Source organism: Pseudorca crassidens, chromosome 5, assembly GCF_039906515.1.
Source record: "Pseudorca crassidens isolate mPseCra1 chromosome 5, mPseCra1.hap1, whole genome shotgun sequence".
Taxonomy (NCBI): Eukaryota; Metazoa; Chordata; class Mammalia; order Artiodactyla; family Delphinidae; genus Pseudorca; species Pseudorca crassidens.
In genome coordinates, this window is record NC_090300.1 from 36,648,290 (window position 1) to 36,675,113 (window position 26,824).

Sequence of the window (26,824 nt, forward strand, 5' to 3'; positions counted from 1 at the left end):
CATCGATGCCCATCTTCCCAGGCCCCGGACTGTGACTTGCTATGTGGACTGTGGCTAGGTTGCCCTCCTCAGATACAGGCCTGGTCCTCGGAGGTGGCCCGAACAGTGAAGCTGCTGCTCCCATCTTCTTCCCTCGGCCACACCAGCCCACAGAGACATTCGCTAAGATGTGGTGTCCAGCCAAAACGACAGCGCCTGTGGCAGGGCGCTCCAAAGAAGAGCCTGGCCACGAGGCTCCTGTTCACCTCCACCTGCCCCCAAGAGAGCCCTGGAGGGCAGCCCAGACCCGGTGCTGTAAGGCCTGACGAGGGCACCATCCCACCCCCAGGACCTGGGCCGGAGGCTTGCAAAGCATCTGTGCCTTTGGCAGGAGCCAGTCCATGAAGAGTCACTTTAATATTTCCTTGGCACAGGCCAGGGGGTAGAAGAAACCAGTGTGCACAGCACACACACGTGCATGTGCATTTGTGTATGTGTATGTGCACGTGTGTGCCTGAGTGTGCCCCACAGAGAAGGACTGGAGGGGCACCGATATCTTCTGGCTGGTGTCCTTGCCGGGTCACCACAGCGTCTAGCGACAGGGTCACCAGTGAGTATGAGGGGCCATGTCCTCTCAGAAAAGGGGTTGAGTAGGCTTCTCAGTGCCATTTGACGTGCAGTCTAACTAACAAAGCTCTGGGCTGGGGGCGTGCTGGGGGCTGGCCCTGGGGAGGGGAGTGTCTGCCCATGTACCCGGGAACCCGCGGTGAGGGGGCCTGGGCCACGAGAGGGCCAGTCCCTGGGTCCCACAGGTGGCTCTGCCGGGTGCTTGGAGGCCCAGTTCCTCTGTGAGGGACAGCTCTGCTCTGCCTGCCCTGCCCACACCCAGTGCCTCCGCTAACAGGGCTGGGAGTGCGGCTCAGGAGGGGGCCCCACTGCCCCAGAGGGCGGGAAGGCAACCAGTGGGCGCTGTCCCAGCCCTTTCCTCTCTCTCACCTCCAGGTTAATGGTTAACTCTTCCCCTGGCCCCAGCAGAGCAGGTACCAGGCTCAGAGGGTTTGGTGAAAAATGCCAAGGTGCAGGCAGCAAAGTGGGGCCCAGTAGCCCAGGAGTGGCTGAAGCCCCTCCACGGGCCCCGGGAACCTGAGCTGGACAGGAACCTTGTTTGCAGTGCCACCGTCTTGTCTCCTAGCTCAGTGAGGACCCGGCCAGGACATAGTAGTCCCTGAACACTGGTCCCTGTGTGTGACCGATGCCTCAAGAAGCAGCCCAGAAGCCCCGGCACCAGGCAATGCCTTCATGGGCCCGCCACGTCTAGGTCCAAGCTGGGACCCAGCAACCCAGCTCCACAGCAACCCAGATCTCAGCCTTCTTTTTTTTTTTTCTTTTTTTATTGAGATGTAATTCACATACCATAAAATCCACCCTTTTAAAGTGTACAGTTCAGGGTATTTTATATCACAGCAACCATTTTAAGCCGGCGGTCAACCATGGGTTAGCACCAAACGCCCCGCCAGTAGGCCATATGGACATAATTAGAAGTGCTATTCGATCTGGTGCATTCACACTTGTCGGCTCCTTCTTCTCAGGATGAAGCTTTGATCTTCCTAGAGCTGATGGTCTCCTTCTACTGGGCCTGCCTGACAGTTCCAGCACACCCACCCTGGGCCACAAAGAGGACACTGCCTGCTCTGAGCTGGAGCCCTCCGCCATCTGACCCTCAGGCTGCTGGGGCAGAAGTCCTGGTCTGAGATTCAGGCAAGAGGCCCACAAGCGCTGAGCCACCAGGCACCCACTGTCTGCTCAAGATTTTACAGAGTCAAGGGGTGGGTTCAGTTTTGTGGGACCTGAAGTTTATATCATTTGAGGGGTCCCCCTTGAAGAAGAAGAATGCAAAATGGCAAATACAAAAGGAGGTCTAGAGTCTTGGAAGGGGCTTGTTTAAAGGAGCGCCTTAAGGTATAAGCTTCATTAACCTCTCAGTCAGTCTGCATCTGGGCTTCCGACATCAAGTGTCCAAACGAACGGTGCCCTGGGAGGCACCATGATTCAATTTGGGCTCATCCTTGTTTCTCTCCGATGAGACTTGGAGCTGGGGATCAAGGAAGCTGCAGTTACTCCAACCCAGGACACAAGGAGTGGCTACTTCTGGGTACCCACCTGGGGTACCCAGCTCTTTCCCCTGGGGCAGAGGTGCCTACAACCAGGAGGCCTGGAGTCTGGTGGAGAGATGTCGCCGCAGAGCCCGGACAATAGGCCTTGCAGAGGACCAGACCCGTGGCTGGCCCATGTCCACCCCTGCTCTCACCCACCGAGCAAAACTCCAGCCCCCTAGCCAGAGTTTGGTGGGGCCATGGGGTTGGGGTGGGTGCGGGGACACACAGACATCTGACAGTCAGCTCCCCAGGTACCCTGGAGAGCCATGCCAACTTGATGGTGGCAGGGCCTGTCTGTCCGCTTTTGATTCTGAGCTGGCCAAATGTCACAAGCTGTTCTCAGATAAATGCCTCTTGAGAGTCCAAAGACTCCTACCTGCGGCCACATTCCAGGTGTGGCTGAGCAACAATGTGGACAGTTCCCTGCACTGCTTTGCCTCTTCTTGCATCAATTGGCCTTCTTTTCCAGCTCCAGGAGGCCCTGCCCCATTTCTCCTCTACAGCTTTTGCTTGCTCAACACAATGTGCTGTGGAAATCCTCACAGCGAGTTGCATCAGCGGCAAAAATACCAAAATCACAACCATGGAGTGATTAACTGAGGAAGCCACAGCCGAGGTTCACCCTGAAAACTACAGCAACCTGCTTTAATTTAAAATAAAGGGACTTCCCTTGGGACTTCCCTGGTGGCGCACTGGTTAAGAATCCACCTGCCAATGCAGTGGACACAGGTTCAATCCCTGGTCCAGGAAGATCCCACATGTCACGGAGCAACGAAGCCCGTGAGCCACAACTACTGAGCCTGCGCTTTAGAGCCTGTGCTCCTCAACTAGAGAAGCCACCGCAATGAGAAGTCCGTTCACGGCAACGAAGAGTAGCCACGGCTCACCGCAACTAGAGAAAGCCAGCGTGCAGCAACGAATACCCAACACAGCCAAGAGAGAAAGAGAGAGAGAAAGAAAAGAAGGAGGTGATCATATAAATAAATAAATAAATGAACAATAAAATAAAGAAAAACAGCCCTCCTTCCCAGAAGCTCTTCTCTAAGGCTTGGGTTCTCTGACTCAGCAAGACTGACTTCTCTTTACTCCATCCTATTTCTCTGTAAGTGACTGGGCTATCTCTTCATTCATTCATTCATTCATTCATTTGTGTTACAGATGCTTATTGAGTGCCCACCATGTTCCCAGCACTGGGGCAGGCACTGAGGGTACAGTGATGAATAAGGCAAATTGTGTGTCCAAACACCTTTATGTTCCCACCATCTCTTTTACTGTTATACCCCATCCTGAGCCAAGCACAGGGGTGGTCAAAAGTGTTGACTAGGGCTTCCCTGGTGGCGCAGTGGTTGAGAGTCCGCGTGCCAATGAAGGGGACATGGGTTCGTGCCCCGGTCCGGGAAGATCCCACATGCCACAGAGCGGCTTGGCCCGTGAGCCATGGCCGCTGAGCCTGCGCGTCCAGAGCCTGTGCTCCGCAGCGGGAGAGGCCACAACAGTAAGAGGCCCGCGTACCACAAAAAAAAAAAAAAAAAAAGAATATATAATTTCAATCACGCAGAGGTTCCTCCTGTCCCCATGCTGAGGTCACAAGTGGCCCTGAACACTTCCTGGACAGTAGCTTCTTAGGATGTTTTGGCCAGAGGGCCGATGCCCTCTCCTTAGCCAAACCCCCACCATTCTGGAGCTAAGGGAGAACGAAAGAGATTCTACGGGCGGAGTCTTGGGGTCAGAGAAGGAGACGTTGAGCCCAAGGGCTTGGGCAGAGGTGGAGGGGAGTAGCTGAGCAGGTGGCCGTGGGTGTGTGAGCCCAGAACCGGCCCTGCAGGATGGCTGGCCCGTGAGGCAGGCCCAGGCACTGCAGGCCACATGGGCCCCGGCCAGCCCCAGCCATGGGAATAGCTGGTAGAACCAAACTCCCTCCGCCTCCAAGACAGCCGCTCCCACCTGCCCCTGCCAGCCCCGGGCTCCCTCTGGGTAGGGGCAACGTGGAATTCTTTGTATCAGAATGACAGTTCCCAGCCATGCCCTATGATACTTGAGTCCCAAGAACAACTCACAAGGCTTCAGACCAGAGCCCTGTGCCCACAGCCAGACCAGGAAGGAAGGGGCTCAGGGAGCATTTGCTGCCCTCCTACCCCATGTCGAGCTGATGATGCTTCACCCTCTCAGACCATCTCTGCCAGTTTGTGTATTCAACAAATATCAATTAAGTCCCCACTATGTGCCAGGCTATTCTAGTCCTAGGAGAACATGGGGAACAAAGCAGACAAAGTCCCTGCCCTGTGGAGCTTGCATTCAAGCAGCAGTGGGATGGTGGGGAGAAAAACAGGAAACTGAATTAATTTTATAGGTGTATTAGAACAATGATTCTTAAACCCTCTGTGGCAAAAAGCCAGTTTATTTTTTTCCAGTCTGCATTTGGATTTCAGGGCAATGTCGAATTGCCATAGATGCTGAAGTATCTATAGGTACTGTAGTACAGAAGTTTCTAAATGCTTACTCTCCATTTCTACACTCACGTCCTCTCCTGCTGCTGGTCCACATTGTGTGAGAAGATGAAAAGAGCTTTGGGAGAAACACGAGTGTAAGAGACATGAGGAGTTGAAAGTAAGGCAGCGGGGCTAAGGGGAGAGTTGCAGTTTTAAAGGGGTGGTTATTGAGAAGGTGACATTTGAGCAAAGATTTGAAGGAGGTAACAGAGAAAGTCACACATGTGTATGAAGATTGGACTTTGGTTGAAGCCTTCTTGAGGGAAAGGGGCAGGGCAGCAGGAAGTGAGGGAGCATTGTAAGGGGGGAAGAAATGGGGATCCCCCAGGACGACCTTTCTGAATCCTGCAGGGTCTGCAGCTCCCTGGGGTGGCTCTTCCCCCAGGGTGGGCCTGGGGTGATCCACACCCCCTCAGAGCATCCATCTCAAGCTAAGGCAGGGCCTCCCTTCTCAGTGCATCCACCTCCAGCTTTGCACAGAGGAGGTGCTTCCAGCTCAGGAGGTGATTTGAGCCCCATTCCTGTGCACATAGGTGCAGGGCCATGACTGCAGGGAAGGTTCCATCTGACGTTTTTCTGCATCCAAGCCCAGATATGTGGCACAGTGGACAGGCGAGAGTCTCTCCTCTTCTTGAACACACTTTCACATCCAGTCACATACACACACTTCCACACCAAACACACACCCAGACTTGAAATATACTTGCAGGCTTGGCCACGTGCACACCTGCGACCAACATCTATGGTAAACCTTCAGGTACACTAAAGTGGGTATGCACACTTCTACACACACAAAAAACCACACACACACATAGCTTTGTGGGCCTACATCCATACCCATGCACACCACATACAAACCCCCAGAGATGCACACATGCTCCTTACACATGGACTCACTCTTCCCAAGAGAGTTTCTACTAAGATAAAACATCTGGTATCTACATCAAGTGGCAGACAGAGAGGTGGGACAAAGTTCACTCATGTGCTCAGGTGGCCCCGCCAACACAGCCACACAGGAGTAAGCAGCAGGCTTGTCCCCTCACCACCAGGCCTTCGGGAGGTCAATGCTGGGGTGGGATCAGTCTGGGGCAGGAATGTGTCAGAGCTCCCGGGAGCTGACTCAAGGCCAGGAGCAGACAGCCTTTTGCATTCCCAACAAGTAGGTCACCATGATGAGAAGTGCTTGCCTACATGCTGGGACCCAAGGTCGACTGGAACAGAACTGGGGAAAACCCAGCTGTCATGGAGCATCAGGTGTTAAATAGTTGTCTTTTATTCTAGCCCTTTGGTTAGGTCTTTGCAGCACTGGGGAGCTTGTGTCAGGGGCCTGAGCCTTTGCTGTGTGCAGTAATTTATTATTATTTATTAGTTTTTTTTAGCATATTCCTTAGGATTTTCTATATACAAGATTATGTCATCTATAAATAGAGAGAGTCTTACTTTTTCCTTTCCAATATGGATGCCTTATATTTAATTTTCTTGCCTAATTGCTCTGGCTACAACTTCTAGTACAATACTGCATAGAAGTGGTGAGAGCATAGAGTGGAGAGATATCCTTGTCTTGATCTTAGGGGGAAAGCATTTAGTTTTTATCGTTAAGTATGATACTAGCTGTGAGGTTTTGGAGATGCCCTTTAGCAAGTTCAGAAGTTCCCTTTTATTCCCGGTTTCTTGTGTGCTTTCATCACGAAAGAGTGTAAGATTTTATCAAATGCGTTTTCTGCAACTATCGAAATGATCATGTGATTATTGTTATTAAATCTATTAATATGGAGAATGACATTGATTTCTAGATGCTAAACTAAGCTTGCATCCCTAGGGTAAATCCCACTTGGTCATGGTATATAATCTTTTCTATATGGATTCATTTTGCTAGTATTTCACTGAGGATTTTCCCCACAGGAATATAAGCCCAGGAAGGCTGGGGCCACATCACTGCAGTATTCCCAGTCCCTCCAGCAGTGCCAGGTACAGTGAGTACTCACTGAGCCCCAAGAAATGAATGAAAAAAAATGAATCTATAAAGCATAGGATCTCAAGAGCCTCCAAAGAGGCCATGTTAGAAATAGTGTCTATTTCATTATCACAAATGTCTGAGTATGCATGATGCTTGTAAAGCACAGTCAGGGAAGACTATGAAAAATCCAGAACTAGAATGAAGCCCTTCCCAGGGGAGGAGACGCTGGGCAGCTTGTTCCGCCAGTCAAGGGTATTTCACCTGATGGCCCAGACTCAGGAGGCAGAAGCTTCTGGAGACTTGGAACCCTCCCTCCACAGGCAGCCCACCCCCACCCCCAAGCTGGGGAAACATGACAAGGCCCCAGGGTGGTGACATATGTTCTAGGGCCCCTGAGAGCAGACACAAGACAGATGAGTGGGTGTGTGGTGGACAGCGGGGTCTTGTCCACTGTGATCTGGGCGGAGATTTCTGGATGCTGTGGCCGCCAAACCTGTCACCACTCACAGGCCTGGCCTTAATACAACTTCTGAATAGGTCTTTAATCTCATCCTGAACACAGGGCTGTTAATCTGAACCGCTGGAAGCTGGCATGAGGGTTAAGTGAGAAAATGTATGAAGAGCCCTTAGCATGATGTCTAGCATAGATTAGGTGTTCAGTAAATGGGGACATTATTATTTCTATGGTCATTTTTTAAACTTTTAAAATTATTCTGGAAGGAAGTCCACTGACAGCCAGACTCTCTTATAGCTTTATTCTATTCATAACTTTAAAAATCCCCCAGTAGGTGCCACTTGGACCAATCTAAGACCCAGAGAACATGAGGTATCCCCCACCTCACCCGGACACAGATGAAGACTTCTTCAGGACAAGCCAGCAAGGAAGTTTTCTCCTGTCTCCCCAGGTAGGAGCTTTAGGGGAAAGGAAAGCTGCCTTTCCTTTTGCCTCTCCCCCACACCATGTGTCAGCCTGGCTTTTGACTCACACAGTGAGAACTGCCCAGTCACAATGCCAAGGCACAAGGGGGCACAATTGGAAGAAACCTGATCATGGCCAGAGAGCTGGGGTGACGGGCCCTGCCTGCCAGCTCTAAGAATGGACCCCAGGTTCTTCCCTCCCCGTGTGCTGGGAATTCCTCTCTGGATTCTGGCATCAGGCCTGAGCTCCTTATCTCCTCCATACCAGCCTTATCAGAGCAATTCAGTGAATCTACCAAGAATGTATTTGCTGCCCTTTCAGCAACCAGAGCTCTTGCAGAGCTGGCCTTGGGCCCTTCTCCTCCAGGAAGCAGAGCAGCAGAATGAGCCAGGCCAGAGCTCCGGCCTGAAATGCCCCTAAGACCAGGACCAGCAGTGCCCCTCTACCTGGGTGAGATCTAAGCACCTTCAATGGGACCACATCCCAGATCACCTCACAGACTCTACTAAGGTGTGAACTCCAGGGTGGTCTCGGTCAACTCTGGCTTGAAGGAAAGTAGAGGGAGAATGGAGGCATCAGGCGTAGAGGGGTGGAGGAGAGCAGGCCTGGAAAAGCCATGGGGTCTGGTGATGGAGAGGCCAGAGGTGATTATTCAGAGCAAACCTTCACAGCTAAAGAAGGTGCCAAGGTTGTCGGTACAAGGATGTTTATCATAGCGTTGTTTACAACAGTGAACAATTGATAATAAGTTCAAGGTCCAGCCATAGGAGAGAGATAAATAAATTATGATTCAGCCATGCACAGGTAAAACCTGACAGCTGGAGGTGGGAGGGAAGGGAGAGGAACGGAATGAAGAGGCGGAACACGGGATTTTTAGGACAATGAACCGCTCTGTATGATGCTATTACGGTAAATACAGGTCATCATACATTTGTCAAAACCCATAGAATGTAAATAACAAGAGCGAACCCTAATGTAAACTTGGGACTTAGGGTGATTATGATGTGTCAGTGTATGTTCATCAGTTATAACAAATGTACCACTGTGGGGTGGGGTGTTGATAATGAGGAAGCTGTGTGGGGAGGTGGGGGCCAGGTGGCATATGGGACATCTCTGTACCTTCGCCTCAATCTTACTGTGAACCAAAAATTGCTCTAAAATAATAAAGTCTTAAAAAAAACAAACCCAAGACCCTGACAGCTCGCAGGTTTCATTTGGCTTTTAAGGAGAATGGGATTATTTCCTGAAATTAAAAAGATTGAAAATTTTTACGGAAAAAAAAATCCAGATGTCCATCTTCTCTTGAACTCCAGAAATTCCGGCAATCCTAGGCCCTTATTTCCACCTGGCAAGGCTTTGGCTGGAGTAAGAAGCAGCTGCTCCTCTCAACCGAGGAAGCCCCTCCAGATGACCAAGGTTTCTACCTGGCCAAAGTCGATCACGCAGTTTCATGCAGTCTCCATCGGCTTTAGGTGTAGATCTCTTGTTCATGCTATTCCCTGTGCCTGGAACATTCTCCCCTGTGTCCCCAACCCTTTGCCCTGCTAAGTTGTTTTGATCCTGCAGGAATTTCTCAAATGTCACCTCCCCAGGCAAGACTTCCCTGACTACCCCAACTGAGTTAAGTCACTCTGTTTTCTGTTCTCATTGCATCCTTATAAAACTCTTCACTGCTGTCACAGAAGAAGTATTTGTGACAACTCTCCCTTACAGAAGAATTCTACTTACTAAACATAGAAGGAATGAGGAAATACAAAACTACCATTAGAACTCCAGATCTCTGCAGGCAAGGTCCACCCCTGGATGTTAATCTTAGTGGCAAAAATTAAAGAAGAAAAATGATATTTGCATAGTTTCAAAATACTCTCCCCAAACGAAATTTTTATTAATGACAAAAGGAAAAATGGCAACACTGGAGTGTAGAAACCTGGCAGATTTTAACTTAACGAAGTGACCAAGAGGTTAACATCGATAGTGATAAGGCATATTGTGATCTTGTACCTCCTGATACCATGCGCTGAGAAGGGCACACCACCCCTGTGGCATCCTTTCTGATCACATAACCTCAGTCTAATCATGAGAAAACATTGGACAAACCCAAATTAAGGGACCTTCTAAAAAGTAACTGACCAGTACTGTTAAGTCTCAAGGTCATGAAGGACTAAAGAACTGTCACAGATTGGAGGCGATTAAGGAAAAAATAACAACTAAACATAACATGAGACACTGGTTTAAATCCTAGAACAGAAAAAAAAATTCTTGTGTGTGTGTGTATATATATATATATATATACATACATATATATATATATATGAGAAAATCTGTACTAGATAGTACTGCACTGATGTTAATTTCTTGGTCTTCAGAACTATAATATTAGTTGTGGGAGATGTTAATATCAGGGGAAGTTGAGCTAAGTGATGGGTATATGAGAACTCTGCATCATTTTTGCAAGTCTTCTGTAATTCTAAAATGGTCACAAAATAGAAAATCAAAGAAGTATTTGCGTAATTATTTGCTTGATAATTGTGTTCCCTGCTAGGCTATAAACTTCACAAGAACAGGGACTGTGAATGCAGTCATTTTCATCATTGCACTGTTTCATGCACCTGACACACAAGGGGTATTCAATAAACATGTGCTGAGTAAACAGACTCGTGGTTACTGACACAGAAAAAGTCCATGTCATATTACTGAGTGAAAAACATAGGACACAAAACAACACATATAGTATGTTAATACTTGTATAAACGAGACTAAGGATTTACAAACCAATGCTGGCTGTGGCTGTCTCTAGAAGATAAAGTTATGGGTAATTTTTCTTCTTTTTAATTTGTTATATTTTCTGAGCATATTTAAAGGCTCACAAAACTACTTTTATGTGCAGAAAAAAGTGTATGCACACACACACACACACACCCTGCATCTTCATTTCAAAGAAAGCCATGAGCATGCCTGGCAGACCTGGAGCCAGGCCTCAAGGGCTAAGCAGGACATGCGTGTGCGTGGGCAGTGGTGACCCAGCTACATGGTGACTGCAGCCAGTGCAGGGAAGAGGTGCCATAAGGATGGCTTCTGTGCTTCTGTGCTTCTCAGTTTCTCCATGCAGCCAGCCAGCACTCCCTGAGCAAAAGTGTTGAACTAGTGCGTTCATGTCCTAGGGCCGCCGTAACAAATCACCGTAACAAAACAACAGAAACGTATTCTTTCCCTGTTCTGGAGGCTGAGAGTCTGAAATCAAGGTGTCAGCAGGGCCATGCTCCCTCCAAAGGCACTAGGAGAGAATTCTTTTTTGCCTCTTTCTGGCTTCTGGTGGCTCCCAGCAATCCTGGGCTTTCCTTGGTTTATAGCCGCATCACACCCCCAATCTCTGCCTCCATAGTCACATGGCCTTCTTCCCTGTGTTCCCTCTGCGTCTCTGTATCCAAATATCTCTCTCCTTCCCCTTATAAAGACAACAACATGGGATTTAGGGTCCACTCTAGTACAGTATGACCTCATCTTAACTTGGTTACATCAGCAAAGACCCTATTTCCAAATTACACAGGTACTGGGGATTAGGACCTGAACATGTTTTGGGGGGACACACAGTTCAACCCTCTACAACTACAAACTTCCCTGTACCCATTACCTATTACTGTGTAACACACCACTTCAAAATTTAGCTGTTTACCACCATATTATTTGCTCACAATTCTATGAGTCAGCAGTTTGGCCTGGGCTTATCTGGGAGATTCTTCTACTAGTCTCATCTGGATCACTAGTGTGACTACAGTCTTCCAGTGGCTTTACTGGGCCTGGAAGGTCCAAGATGGCCTTATTAATATGTCCGGTTCTTGGTGCTGGTGGCAGTCAGTCTTGTGAGTCTCATCTGAGACGGTACTGTTCTTCTCCATGTGTCTCATGCTCCAGCAGGCTAGCCCAAGCGTGTTCACACACAGGCTGGCAGATTCTAAGAGTACAAGAGCAAAAACTAGTCCTCTTGAGGAAGAGGCTGCTGCATCATAGTAGTCAAAGCAGATCACAGGCAAACCCAAACTCAAGGGGTAGGGAGACAGACGCCACCTCTTCATGGAAAACGCAGCAGAGCCACATTGCAAAGGGCCATACACACAGGATTGAGAGGGGTTGTTGAAACTATCTTTGCAAACAATCCACCATAGGTCCCAAGTTCTGGGAGGATAAGATGAGCAGATGCAGGTCTTGCCCTTAAGAAGCAAGTGCAGCAGCTGATCATGATGCACTGGCGAATGAGCTATGTGTTTAGATAAAGGCATGAGAGAAAGCACCATTCTTTGGTGTATGTAGAGGAAGATAGTATGAGGTTTAAACTCAGTAATCCTCTTGCTCTCTGATTCCCAGGCGAAGGGCCCTCTCATCTTTGGTTCTGGATAATGACCCATGTCTTGGGCCCTTATGGCTCTAGTCACAAGCTCAGATAATCATTGCTGGGGATCATAGTCTAACCCTAAAGCAAGGATGGCATGATCTCAAATCTCCAAAGAAGCAGCTATATCCTCATGCACAATGCTGACTGAGGCAAGAGATTTTCAAACCAGGGAGTTGGTACAGAAATGGGTGGAATCCTGGATGTATTTATTCACTGTGTAAAATATGGGGTCACAGGCCTTTTGTAAGAACCAACAAGAATTATTTGCAAACTGTACCATCATCTGTAAAGATGTGTTTGGCTCCTGGTTCATTCATTTATTCATTCATTCTCTCATGCTATGTTTAACTTTGTTTTGTCTGTCCAGAACGGAACCCTCCTCCTAGGATCTGCTCTTCACCCTTCTCCAACCACGCGCTTCGAATGGGAACTTCCATCTTCATCCAGGGTCACCCTTAGCTGGTGTTAGATGCACCAGGTGAGGCCCAGGGGCTGGCAGGACCACTCACATGGTGTTCCACTTACAGCCTTCAACCTGAACCTTGGGACACGCACCTGGAGGTGGTCAGCAGGGGAGAATGGAGCTCAGCCTCCTCCAGTGCTCTCATGTCTGGGCCCTGTTACCAAGATGATGAGAGCCAGCACCTCTGTAAGCCTGGCTGCCCCCTCAGCAGCAGGCACTGGCCAGCAGACCATCATGGTGGGCTGGTTTTGCTCTAGGTACCATGCCCTCTGCTCCCACAAAAACCTGGATCAGATTGCCCTGACAGCAAACACATCTGCTCATAACCTCAACAAAAATGACAAGTGAAGCCTTTGGTTCAGATGGGAAGGAGGCAGAGGGACATTTATGGAGGCCCCTCAGCTGGAGAGGACTAGAGGGGTAGCTTCCTCCTAGGGATCAGAGCCTTTCCTTCCCCAAGTAGTCCCTAAGTGCAATTCTGCACACCCTCACTCCAGGGGCAGCCAAGAACTCAGCCCATGTGAAGCACATGATGGGGTCACAAGAGCAGGTGGTCAGCTCAAGGCAATGGGACTGTCTGGACACGTACCCCCAAAGCTGTGATCAGAGATCAGCGAGCATCACAGAAGCCATTGGGAGGAGATGGTCTGAGCAGGTGAAGGGCAGAAGTCAAACGGCCAGAGCCTGGAGAAGCTCAAATACATCTTCCTGGACTCTCTCCCGGTCATAACCCCGTTTGCCCACCAAGCTCCCAAGCACCTTGGTCGGCTCCTGCAGTAATGGCTCTATCTGATTCTGTAAACTGACTGCCCAGCAGCCTGTGAGAGCCCTGATGACAGGGCCCGTTGTCCACACTGCAGACCCGGCTCCAGCCTAGGCCTGGCGTGGGGTGGAGGCCGGCAGTGGGAGCTGTCAGTGGATAAGCGACCTCTTGAGCAGCTCTCATGAGGACCTTAGGGAGAGCTAGCAATGGGTGTCAGGGCCAGGACAGCCCCAGTGACTGGAGGGCAGGTCTCAGACAAGAGCAGCAGAGCATGCAGCAAGCTGAGACCAGCAAAACTTGATCTAAGACAAGCTCTGCGAGGGGAGAGGGACAAGGGGACTCAGGCTGCCCCACCAGCAGCATCCTATCAGAGGAGGCTGAGAGCAGGGAGGACAGAGATGCAGGGAGGTGATGGCGGGGGGAGAGTAAGGTGTTGCGGGGAGAATCTCCAGGTGAGGGGCTCAGGGCAGAGAACAGGGACCCAGAGGCCTGGGTGCCCATAGAGGAGTCCTAATGTGAACAACATGAAAGATGTCAGACCTTGCCAGGATATTATGAGCAAGACCCCACAGCTAGGCTCAGGGAGCCCCCGGGAGCAGGAGTGGCCGGGAAGGTTGGGTAGGAGACTCCTGGTAGAGCCAGGTGGCCCCTGCACTCAGGGAGGTGAATGGGTGCAGGCGTCCACAGGCTGAGAAGGGGACTGCAGGGGAGAGGCTCCCGGAGGATCCTCAGCATCTTGGTCAGGAGTGTGACATCCGGGCCCACCTGGCAGTGCACAGAGCTGGCAGCCGGGAGGGGAGGTGGGGCTGCAGAGAGGAAGCAGCTGGGGGTCAGAGTCACCCCTGGTGGAGCAGCAAGGACAGGAGGAGGGAGATGGAGCTGGGTGCTGGTACCCAGCATTCAGGACAGGGGGAAACAGAAGTGAGTCACAAGTGGAGAAGAGTGAGAGGTGAGGCTTTTCTAGGGTGTGGAGACCACATCACTGGAGGCAAGGGTTGCATGTTACCCTGATTACCTGGAGGGCACAGGGAGGGATGGGAGGCAGGGAGTGGCAAGGTCAGTTTGCATTTCAGGAGCTGGAGACTCACCCTGTGGGCCCCGCCATCCCTATCCCAAGGCCCACAGTGCTATGCATCCTGCTACTTCTTTGGCAGCTCTGGCCTTAAGTTCAAAATAGTGACCTACAGGAGGGCTGGGGGAGGCAGCCAGGGGCCCCAGCAGGCAAGCTGCCCATGGGAGATTCCCTGCTGGGCAGTGACCATGGGAACCCTCAGGCCCAGCATCCCCGGCATGGGAGGAAGCGGGGCCCTCGGGCCTTGGGCCTCACCCAAAACGGAGTCCCTTAGCAGCTCACTGGCTCCCCGAAGCACTGGGCCCAGCCTGCACGCTTCCCATCCCGCCCGGCGCTCCCTGCACTGGTGGCCCGTTAGGCTGCTCTGGCCAGGCTAGAAGGTCCTAGGGCCCCGTCTCAGGTCCTTCACTCACCTGTCCCGCGTCAGGGTTGCTGTCCGCCTCCCACCTCAGGCTTAAGGAGGGGATGACCTGGGCCTTGGCTCGTCACGAGCTACCCGGGGCTCGCAGATCCCACAGCATGTCAGGCAGTCTGGGCTGGGCTGGGCTTCTGAGCACCATCCTCCCCCATCATCTGCCCGGATGCCCAGGTCCCTAAGACCCACCTCTGCTGAGGGCCACACAACCGCCCCTCTGCACAGCCCCAGCTGGCAGAAACCAAGAACATGCTCAGGGCGAGGGTGGGAGCTTCCCAACCCCCACTACCCCCCACCAGCTCCCCACACCTCGCACAGGCACCTCCCACCCAGCACTCACTTGCTCCCAATGACAGGGCCCAGCCACAGTCTGCAGCACTTCCTCCATGCTCCTGGGTGGGGGTGGGGGCGGGGGTTCACCACGTGGGGCTGATGTGGGGACAGGTGAGTCATCACTTTCAGCAGCAGAAGGCTGACACAGTCTCCGGCTCCCACAGGAGGGGGGAGGACGATGCCAGGACAGGCCCAGAGTGGGTGAGAGGGAATCACAGCATTTTTGACCCCTCCTCTACTGTCATGCTGGCCACGGATGGTGCAGCAGTCCTGCCTCAGAGGAGCTCAGGCCGGCTGGAGGCAGCTGATAAGAGAAACTCACAACGCGTGGAGCAAGCGTGGAGCAAGCGTTCGTGAAGTTCGTGAAGTTCGTGAAGTGGAAGCAGAGATTCTACAGGAGCCCAGGGCAGAGACCTGAGGGAAGCCAGGAAAACTCAGAGAGGAAGAGCACCTCACCTGAGGCCTGTAGGTTGACCTGTCAGATAAGGAACAGGCTTGAGGACGGAACGCGGGTGGCCAGGGTGAGGGCAGGGAGATCAGCGGGCAGCGGGGACTGGCAGCCATTCTATACGGCTAGAGAGTGGAGGGCCAAGGGGTACGAGATGGCCTGGAGAGAGGGTGACCAGGACAGCACGGACTCCAGGAAATGCCTGCTGCCCGGAAGGGGGCCTCTTTCGCCGGATGGCCACAGGGTGGGTCGGAAGTGGGTGTCCTGGGTGTGATGGCGAGGATCATGTCCTCCAGAGGACTCACTCCTGCTTCTGCCCCATGAGCCCTGGACCATAACTGCTGGACCCACAGGAGCCCCGGTATGTCCTCTTGGGACCACCAGCCAAACACGTACTCACTCTCATTGACCACACGGGGAACTTATTCTGCAAATAGGCATCTGAGGTTCAGAACATCCAGCGAACTTGCCTGAAGTCAGGTGGCACATCAGGCACAGAGGAGGTCCAAGCCTGTCCAACGCAGGAGCTCTGGGCAATGATAACGGGTGTCATACTTTGTGTCACACACATACACAACAGATCTCCTGGTCATGTAAACTTGGGAAGTGCTGGCTTAAATAACTCAAAGAGGCACTTTTCTGCAGGACTTTTCAGGGTCTTTAATGTGCTAATGGGTGATTCACCGGAGAGATTTCTGAATGCATTTGGCATGGAATCCCTTCGTCCCTGACAGAGCTGCTGTCTCCAAGGAGCCACTCTGGGGCTTGCTGGTCTGGATGGTAGAGTCAGGGACTGGGCTCTGGAAGCCTGCCTGCCTTATGCTTTGTGTGTGCTCACTTTGGTGCTGTCCTTGTGTTTGAGAGGCTTGGTTCGTTGCGGGTACACGAGCTTGGGCAGAGGAGAATGGGGAAGGTGGGCTCCCTGGGCCCAGCCTTCACAAGAGCCCTCTCCACTCTGTGCCCATTGCCTGTCTGTGGTTGAACGAGGGACACCCCTAGACAAAAGAGCCATTCCCGGTCACCAAGGGCACAGGCATGTTTAGGAAAGGTTTCTGGGAACTGGTGGCACTTTATGGTGAGGGATGAGAAGATCGAAAGCGTCAAGGAAGAAGCCACGGTTATGGGAAGAAGTGGGACTGAGGCTGGGAGAGGCTGGGAGAGGGAGCTGGTACCTGTGGTGGGGCTTTGAAGGCTGTCCATGAGGGACTTCGACTTGGATCTGGGGCTATCAGAACCACAGAAGGTGCTTGAGACAGGGATGACTTGATCAATCCACACACAATTCCAGCCTGGAGTCATACCCAGCAGAAGGGATGCTTTCCTTCCTCCCCGTGGGCTCCCAGGACCTGTCCCCACGCCGTCCCCACCACGTGACCTCAGTCACCGCCTGTGACCTCTGGTCTCACCCCTGCTGGAGTGTGCCAGCTCTGACTCAGCCATGCCACCTCTGACCTGGGCCCCCCTCCTGCAGCCTCCTTGGCCTGATGTCTCCATCTCCATAGGCCCCCTCTGGCCCTGAGATGGCCTCACGTTGCCCTGGTGGAAAACCGTGTGCCGGGCTTTCCCAAGCTTCCCGCCCTCACTGCACACTCCTTAGTGGCGCCATCCTCACCCGCCACTTCCCTGCATCATCAGGCACTGCCCTCAGCACATTTAAAGAAGGGTAACATCTCTGGGGCACCAAGAAATATCTGGGCATGGAGAAAATGCTGGGGGGTGGCCCCCTGCTCCAGAGAACACAGGAGGGCACTCTCTCCTTGGCCTAGCCTGCTCTTCATCCCAGCTTTCCTGGAGCCCATCTCTGGCTCTCTGGGAAATGGGCACATCAACCAGGCCAAAGACTAACCCTCATGGTCACCCTGACCAGAATGCCGGGCACTCATAATAGGCAGATGCCAAAAGCCGCCTGGGGAGAGAGAGGGGGGACAGAAGAAAGGGTCTTGAGAGTCTCAGACTGCACTGACCTGCTGCCCCCCGCCCCATCCCTGGGATGGTTAAGGGTCCATATGGCTGGGCTAAGGCTGATGTCCCCTCTGCCCTCTGTGCCAGGGTGCTGCCTGACACATCCTTTCTTTGATGGGTTAGTTCTTGGATGTGGTTCTCCTTCTGCCTTGCAGAAGTGGCTTTTCTGATCTCTGCTGGGATTCTGGGAATGGGGTCACCGGCGTCAGCTCCTTTTACACAAATACGTGCACACATACACAAAACAAACATATGCAATGCTGACACCCTGGAGCACTGTCCTTGGAATTCTCTCTCCCTTGGCTTCCATGGAAGATCAGAAGGCTTAGCACCTCTTGAACCCGCTGATCCATTCCCTGCTGGCATGTAAGGTATTTTTACAATTGTTCTAAAATCCCATTATCTCATCCTCTGAACAGGTTCCGTGACTGGTCCTGGCTGAATACGTGACTGGCCACCGGCCACCAACTGGTCCCCTGCTGCCCTCGCTCCTGGGGTAGCGAAGCGACCGAGACCTCTGGGTCTTCAACATACTCTCCCCTCCTGAGGCCTGGATTATGGGAAGAACACAATGAAAAGATAGAAAGGAATGGTCTTGACCACAAGGGATAACTGTAAACACCAAACGATGTTTCTAAGAAACACAAAAGTGAAATTATACAGTTGACAAGCCAGGAGGAGCTCAGAGAGAATTTTGATCATTCTTTCTAGCCAGCACTTACCATATTAGTAATTTTTATTTATCTGTGTTATTATTTGCTTAATTCATTCAACAAATATTTACTGAGCACCCACGCTATGCCAGGGACTATTCCTGATCTGTGATAAAGCAAAGATGTTGCCCTCTGGGTGCTTACATTCCGTTGGAGGAGAGGGAGAGAAAGACAACAGTAACAGTATTCATAATTAATAAGCAAATGACAGAAAACAGTAGAAAGTGATACGTGCTAGGGAAAACAGAAGCTGAAGAGCAGGGAAAGTGGTGCTCGGGGTGGGGGCAGGTGGTAGCCTTCGAGAGAGTTAGCAGAGGAGACCCCGGGGAGGAGCTTGGCAATGGAAGGGGCAGCTAGAGCAAAGGTCTGAGCAGGGGCTAGGGCAGTGGGAGAGGTACCAGGGAAGAGACCGCATGGGGCCCGGTGAGGACTTTGGCTTTTGTGAGAATGAAGTGCAGAGGAGGGGGGTGGCGTGATGGGACCTCACACCTGTGAGAGCCCGGGGAGGCCAGGGTCAGCCTGCAGCCCCATGCCTAGCATTCAATAAATACTAAATACTGGTGGAACGAATGAATGAATGAATGAACCCAAGATGGAGATCATGCCTCCACCATCCCAGAGAGACAGGACCGTGGAGATAGCTCTGAACAAAAATGTTTCCAGTCTGGTCATTGTGTCTGAACCAGAGATTCCCGTCCATATCACTTGGGGAGTTTTTCAAATTCCTCAGGCCCAGTCCCAGACCCCTCCCCAAAAGTCTTGATTCCTAGATTGGGTGGGGCCCAGCACATGTATGTGATTCTCAAGCAAACCCACCCCCAAGGGAGAAACTGTGGTCTAGACCTTCCCAGATGCCTCCAGCTCCTCAGGACCTGACAGCAGTTCCAGCCCCAGGGCACATATTGAATGAAGGAATAAATGTTTGTTGACTGAATTCATGCACGTACATGTGCATGAAGATAGCTAATTAATTGTTCTCAGTGTATTTCTGCAGAGCTCTGAGCGCGGGGCCTCTCCTCCGAGGAGAGGGCTGCTGAGGAATGAGGCTGGACTAGACAGCCCGGTGTCTGCAAGAGCAGGGGCGCCCAGCCGGCAGTGGGGGCTTGGAGGGAGGTGGCCGTTCACTTCCCCTTCCACACAGGAGGGGCCACCCACATTCCAGGGACGGGGACCACATTCTTCCTGCAGGAAATGCTGGGGCTGCGAGGACGGTCCTGTCCGCCCCTTTCCCTTCATGCTTCTTCCCTCTTGGCCAGCTGCCTCCCTGGGGGCCTGGGGCCCCAGCTCAGGGCGTCTGGGTCTCACAGATTCCCAGCCTCTTGCTTGCAGGTGTTGGCTGCCAGAGATTTTTTCATGTAAACAGTAGGGAGCCCCTTATTCTCTTGACATACTTGGAATAAGTACGGCCATTTTTTCTCTTCCCAGAATTCAAAAAAGGCCAGAAATTCCACAAGGCATCTGACTCAACTCTATTTTCTCCTTCCTCTTGCTTTTCCACCCTGAGCCTTGTGCCCTTTATAGAGCAGCCCCAGGAGCCTGTGCGCTCCAGCCTGGGGCTGTGGCCACACCTGGTGGCCAGAAGGAGTCCTGTGAACCAACTGGGTCCAGAGGCCCGCCTGGTGCACGCCACCAAGGGGCAGCTCTGAGCGCAGGAGAGCAGAGAGCAGTGGGCCGAGGGCCCAGCACAAAAGTCAGGCGGCCTGGCTTCGGTCCTGCCCCTCCACCTATCAGCTTTGCAGTAAATGTGTTCCATCTCTCAGCCTCATGTCTCACATGGGTGCGCCAGTAGTTTCTTTCTCTTAAGGAGGCTGTGTGGGTTCAGGGAGATAATACACGGAGAGCACTTCACAAACAGTAGCTATAATTATTGTATGTTTTCTAGTATTTGAGTGCCTGTCATATAACAGCTACCGTACAAAGTCCCAGTACAGTAACTTTGAACTAAACGTTCAGGGCCCACAGAGACCACCTTACCGAGGGGACAGTCAAGGAAACAGCAGCTTTGGGCTCCATGTGATAAAATGGTGCTCAAGGCAGAGGGGGAGGGGTTTCCCCGGTGGTGCAGCAGTTAAGAGTCTGCCTGCCAACGCAGGGGACACGGGTTCGAGCCTGGGAAGATCCCATATGCCACGGAGCAGCTAAGCCCGTGCGCCACAACTACTGAAGCCTGTGTGCCTAGAGCCCGTGCTCCGCAACAAGAGAAGCCACTGCAATGAGAAGCCTGCGCACCGCAATGAAGAGTAGCCCCCGCTCGTCGCAACTAGAGAAAGCCAGCACACAGCAACGAAGACCCAACACAGCCAAAGATAAATAAATAAATTTACATATAAAAAGAAAAGGTAGAGGGGGAGGTGGGCTAACCCTTTGCAAAGAGATCAAGACAGTTTCACAGAGGAAGGAGACCCTTGCAAAGGCTTTGAAGGTTGAATAGGAGTCCTTAAGACAGACGAGGGGGAAAGGACATCACAGGTAGAGGAGTCAGCATTTCCCAAGACTCAGAGGCACCGTGAGCAAGCTGGGTTTGGAAGTCCACCGTATAGGAATCTAAAGTGGGAAAAGGACAAGGGTGACAGGGAATCTAGCGAGACGGGCAGAGGCCCATCCTAGAAGATCTTGGAGGCCTTGCCAAGGAGAAGTCCAGATGTCTTCTCTCCCTAAGGGCACTTCCTTGTAGTGAAGGTTTCTTTTTAGGAAGACCTCTGGCCGTAGTGGGAGGGGGGCAGGACAGACACTGGAAGAGACGAGGCTGGGTCAGAGTTAGAGGATGGATGCAAGAGGTCGGGCAGGGCTTCCCTGGTGCCGCAGTGGTTGAGAATCCACCTGCCAATGCAGGGGACACGGGTTCGAGCCCTGGTCTGGGAAGATCCCACATACCACAGTGCAGCTAAGCATGTGCGCCACAACTGCTGAGCCTGTGCTCTAGAGCCCGCGAGCCACAACTACTGAAGCCTGCGCGTCTGGAGTCCGTGCTCACCAACAAGAGAAGCCACCGCAATGAGAAGCCTGCACACCGCAGCAAGGAGTAGCCCCCGCTCACTGCAACTGGAGAAGAGCCCTCGCACAGCAGCGAAGACCCAACACAGCCAAAAATAAACAAATTAATTAATAAATTTAAAAAAAAAGAAGTCAGGGCAGTGGCCCCCAAGCTTCAGTCATCCGCCTGCTCCTTCCTGGTGTTTGACATATCCAGGCACAACCCCAATCATTATTTACATAATGTTTCCCTTTATGTTAGTTCAGTTTTAGGTCTGTTGTACCTTTATAGCTACTGCTTCACTTTTTCCGAACATCTATGTAAATCCTACACTCTTGAAATGAAACGTGTATGTCCACTTGCCACTGGAAATCACTTCTCTGCCCTCCTGCCTTGGGAATCATGGATCCTGCTAGAGCCCACCAGCAGGGAGGGGAGAAGGTTCTGCTCTGTGGTGTCAGCCGGGCTGCATCCCAAACCCCTGCTTCAACCTTTATGGCATTTGTGACTTTGCTTGGGGGCTGGAGATGGGCACCACGGTTGCAGCTCTGAAAACAAAGACAAAACAGACCTCCCCAAATAATGCCATTTGCAGCAACATGGATGGACCTAGAGACTATCATACTAAGTGAAGGAAGTCAGAAAGAGAAAGGCAAATATCATATAATATCATTTATATGTGGAATCTAAAAAAATGATACCAATGAACTTATTTACAAAATATAAACAGACTCACAGACTTCGAAAACACACTTACGGTTACCAAAGGGGAAAAGAGGTGGGGGAGGGATAAATTAGGAGTTTGGGATTAACATATACATACTACTATATATAAAATAGATAATCAACAAGGACATACTGTATAGCACAGGGAACTCTACTCAATATTCTGTGATAAACTATCTATGGGAAAAGAATCTGAAAAAGAATAGATATGTGTATATGTATAACTGAATCACTTTGCTGTACACCTGAAACTAACACAACACTGTAAATCAACTATAATATAAAATAACAATTAAATTTAAAACAAAACAGGGGGCTTCCCTGTTTTGTTTTGTTCCCCTGCTTCCCGATGCAGGGGACACGGGTTCGTGCCCCGGTCTGGGAAGATCCCACGTGCCGCGGAGCAGCTGGGCCCGTGAGCCATGGCCGCTGAGGCTGCGCATCCGGAGCCTGTGCTCCGCAACGGGAGAGGCCACAACAGTGAGAGGCCCGCATATCGCAAAAACAAAAACAAAAAAAACAAAACAAACAAACAAAAAAAAAACAAAACAAAACAGGCCTCCCCAGCCCCTGGCGGCCCAGACTCTTGTCATTAGTGGCCCTCCTCCCCTGAGCATGTGGGCTCCAAACAGGCAAATGCGCTTCCCTGAGACAGACAGAGTTAGGCAGACCTAAGGACACCTCGGTGGTGGAATCCTCTGTGGGTAACTGCATGGTGCTGTGTTAGTGAAAAATATGCAGGGGGAGGGAGAGAAGGAGGAGGAGGAGGAAAGAAGGTAAGAAGAGAGGAGATGCATCAACTGATTTATCTTCCCAGGAATCTTGTAAGGTAGGAATTATTGTGCACCTTTTACGGATGAGGAACCAATCTCAGAGACATTAACAAATCTCAGAGACGTTAAGCTACCTGCCAATGTTGCTTCTAATGAGAAATAACTGTATAACTAAGCAAATAATCCAGATCCGTCTGACATTAAAGCCACTGCTTTCTTTTAAAAGAATGATGTTCTGGGACTTCCCTGGTGGCACAGTGGTTAAGAATCTGAATCCGCCTGCCGGGGCAGGAGACACAGGTTTGAGACCCTGGTCCAGGATGATCCCACATGCCATGGAGCAACTAAGTCCATGCGCCACAACTACTGTGCCTGTGCTCTACAGCCCACGAGCCACAACTACTGAGCCTGCGTGCCACAACTACTGAAGCCCACGTGCCTAGAGCCCGTGCTCCGCAACAAGAGAAGCCACGGCAATGAGAAGCCTGCACACCACAATGAAGAGTAGCCCCCGCTCGCCGCAACTAGGAAAGCCCGCACACAGCAACGAAGACCCAACACAGCCAAAAATAAATACATAAATAAATAAATTTTTTTAAAAAAGAAGGATGTCCATAATCACACCACTGTAGCAACTGTTATTTTTTTAAATCCCTTTGTAGTCTTTTCTGCATGAATCTCTTCTTTTATTCACCTAGCATTGTATCACGAACATTTGTAATGTTGCTAAATAGTCTTCACAGTAATGATTTCTATGTGATTTTCCACACTGTGGACATACCATGTTTCACTGAGCCGTCACTGAGCAGGGTGGTGGTTTCAACATCTCGGGATTATCAATCCCCACTTCCACCCTCCCCAAGGCAGGCTCCCCTGGGGTGAGTCAGGGCTCCCACCTGCCCTACGTCTGGAAGGTTATTTAAGTCATGGGGACCCCATCATACCTGCAGTGACGCAGCAAGGTATTCTGGGGCCTCAGAAGGTGAGAGCGACTCAGAAAGTTGTGTCCTCTTCCCCCTCTCACAGGCTTGCCATAGTCTTGGCCCTGCCCCTGCCCCTGTCCCCGCCTCATCAGGCCACAAAATCGGAGGTGTTGTGGACTGGACAGGCCAAAGGCTGCTCTAAGTGGTTTCTTACTGCCGGAGAAGGCAGCCCAGACATCTCAGGGGCCAAAAGGCACCCAGAAGACCCCAGAACTGGGATAGAAGGCAGACCCCTGCAAAGGACCTGGGTCATTACTTGGTCCCCATTCCCCTGAGAGGCCCCTTTCAGAGAGTCCTCTGTTCTCTGCCCTCTTGGGGAACACACACATCCCAAGCCTCAGCAACTCCAAGATGGCCTCTGGAAGCAGAAACACTCCCAGCAGGCGAGCAGGTGTGCACGCTGCCTAAGGTGACCGGCCAAAGATCACATTTTCAGGATGCTTCTTTGTTTTATCTGTTTGCAAGGCAGATATTTGGGGAGGTTGGACTCAGAATTGCTTCTTGGTTGCCAGTCCCATGGGAAATGGTTCACATTCTTCGCATAGTTGCAGGGCTGTGAGGCAAAGGAGCTGACTGCACACGAGTGCCAGGAGGCTGCTCCCGCCAGACCCGAGGAAGATGAGCCACCGCCTCGGCATCCTCTCTGCTTGGACCGGTTCCGGTGTGGGAGCACTGGATGTTCTTTCCAAGAAGGCAGGGTGGTGGGAAGTCTCTAGAGGGGGGTTTTGGAGAGACAGTCATCGCATCATTTATGCAGGCCCAGGACTGAGAAGATTTTCAGAGGTCGAGTTCTCTGTGCCCCTGCCTGGCGCACACGCCCAGTGCCAGCAGCACTGACCTTTGGAGATGCTCACAAAGTGTTAAAGAGACCAGCTTTCTTGAGCGCGTGGGACTTCCATTTCTTCTGGGGGTGTTGCTGTTTGCATTGTTTCCTTTTAATAAAGAACATGGATCCTTTAAAAACAAAATCAATAAAGTTATTTTAAAATAAATAACTAAATAAAAGGGCCACCAAGCTAGGGCATTTCATCTCGTGCCTGGATTGTAAACCCCAGGGTGTAGCAATCTTTCTTGTCGGAAAATCATGCTGTTACCCCTCTGTGCCCTTTCACTGGAGTCGCTCGGACAACTGCCTTCGCTGCTGCACGGGGGTGGGGCCGTGGCCTCCTTGGGTCAAACCTGCGACTGGTGGCCCGTCCTCACCCAGCATGGGCATGCCAGCGTGCAGCCAAGAACCACACACCTACAGGGTTCTCTGAAACGAGGAGCACCGTTCCTGAGACCACTGAGCGGAGAGGGCTTCAAACGGCAATCTGGACTTTATTCAGGCGCCGCTCAGTGCCAGGAAATGCAGGGAGAGAAATCCCCTCTGGCACCACCTTTGTGGTCTGTGCCAGGCCCCTGCCCAGCCCGCGCGTGTAGATGTGTGCTCAGGGAACCCGCCCGTGGCGCTGTCCTGGGAGCTGCCCCCGCCCCCCACCCCCTCCGACGGCCACAGCTTCAGAGCTTCAGGAAAGCACCAGAGGAGAGGAACTGATGGCAGAAGGAAAGCCAATTAGCTCGCAGCCTGCTTGATGACTGCGTGACTGCTTAATGTGAAGCTGTGAGATCCTCCTGGGAACCTCGTGCCAGGTGTGCGAGTGGGATTTAAGAGAGGCCCGGACCCCTCCCTGGGGTGGCTACTGTCCAGGAGGTTGGAATGAGAGGCATGCCTCAGAAGTGCCAGAGCTGACAGGCTGACAGCCTCACGTTGCCTGAACTTCCAATACGGCCGAGGCTCTCAGCCCTGGCTGCACACCGCACATCACCAGGAGAGCTTTCTAAAACTCCCTGCAGCCGGGCCGCACCCCAGACCAACTCAATCATGCTCCTTGGAGGCGAGACCCAGATATTAGCATTTTTTCAAGCTTCCAGGTAATTAAAATATTAGCCATGGTTGACAAGCAGTGCTTTAAAAAGATATCTGGGGTACCCTGGTGGCGCAGTGGTTAAAAGTCCACTTGCCGATGCAGGGGACACGGGTTCGAGCCCTGGTCCAGGAAGATCCTACATGCCGCGGAGCAACTAAGCCCTGCACCGCAACTACTGAGCCTGTGCTCTAGGGCCCGCGTGCCACAACTACTGAGCCTGTGTGCTACAACTACTGAAGCCTGTGTGCCTAGAGCCAGTGCTCCGTAATAAAACAAGACACTGCAATGAGAAGCCCACGCACTGCAACGAAGAGTAGCCCCTGCTCGCCGCAACTAGAGAAAGCCTGCGCACAGCAACGAAGACCCAATGCAGCTGAAAATAAATAAATTTGTTTTTAAAAAAATGAAAGAAAGAACAAAGATATCTGTTGCATCCCAGGCTCATCAAACAAAGTAGGGCTCCTCCTAAGTGATTCACAGAGCCGCATTCTCCCTCGAGGCCCTCCTCCCTAAGAGTGAGAGGAGAGTCTCAGCTCCTGCCATTCTTCAAACGCCATCTCAATCCCCACCTCCTGTGGGAAGCGCTCCCCGGCTGCCTCGGCTGCTGTGAGCACCTTCCTCTGAGGTTCCCGGTCACTTAGGACCTGTGTCACTTACCACGCATAGCCATTGATGGACTGATATTTGCCTTGTCTACAAACAGGGCTATCCGTTCCCGTGGAGGCACGCACTCTGTTGCATATTATGCTTCCTTGTAACACACCGACCTACCACCCACGACCATGCATCACCCATATTACATGCTCAGTAAGTCTAAGTAAGGCTGACTTACATTCTACTGCATTTCAACATTTCAGGCAATCTTGGTAAGAAAGTTGAAAGAATGTCTGACACAAATTAGTGGTTTTAATGTTGATCAGTCATTGTGGTCACGGAGGAAATGGGGGTGGCCAGCAGGGGCTGAAAATGGCTGCAGGAAGAAAGGCTAAGAACTGCCTGTTAGACTCTCTTCCAGGAATGTATGTGTAACCCATATAACCCAGCTCCCATTTGGTCCAGGCTCTGCACTGGGCATCTGCTAAGACGTGGCAGTTCCACGGGGTAGTGGGTGGGGGAGAGATGTTTTCTAATTAAGAGCACTTTGAATATTTACTGCAGTCTCTTAAGGTAACTTGAACATGGCAAACTGAACCCACACTTCCCTATCTCCTCTCTACCTCTCTGTATATCACATCTGAGGAGCTGATATATCGGCTAGGCCTTAAAGGGTGGAGAGAGAAAGAGAGGGTGTTTCAGGCAGAGACACTAGCTGGGACACAATGCCCACTGGGTTCTCAGACTGGCCGGTGGTCCTGTGACTGTGGAATGAAGGGATTAAAGGATGGGGGTGGTTAAAAAG

At 51.6% G+C, this 26,824-nt stretch overlaps 1 long non-coding RNA gene across 7 annotated transcripts; it reads right to left on the reverse strand.

Annotated features, from left to right (window-relative positions):
* Nucleotides 1–10,220: 10,220 nt before the first annotated feature.
* On the reverse strand, nucleotides 10,221–26,251 carry LOC137224807 (uncharacterized). 7 transcript variants are annotated; one of them, XR_010943507.1, is made up of 6 exons: nucleotides 26,083–26,251; nucleotides 23,477–24,469; nucleotides 15,785–15,913; nucleotides 14,944–15,411; nucleotides 11,244–11,452; nucleotides 10,221–10,936 (listed from the first exon to the last, which is right to left on the reverse strand). It is a non-coding gene; the product is annotated as an uncharacterized lncRNA (long non-coding RNA). The 7 variants fall into 7 exon arrangements; XR_010943508.1 differs by having other exon boundaries at nucleotides 10,221–11,452; nucleotides 14,944–15,350; nucleotides 15,855–15,913; XR_010943505.1 differs by having other exon boundaries at nucleotides 10,221–11,452; nucleotides 14,944–15,350.
* Between the last annotated feature and the right edge of the window lie 573 nt (nucleotides 26,252–26,824).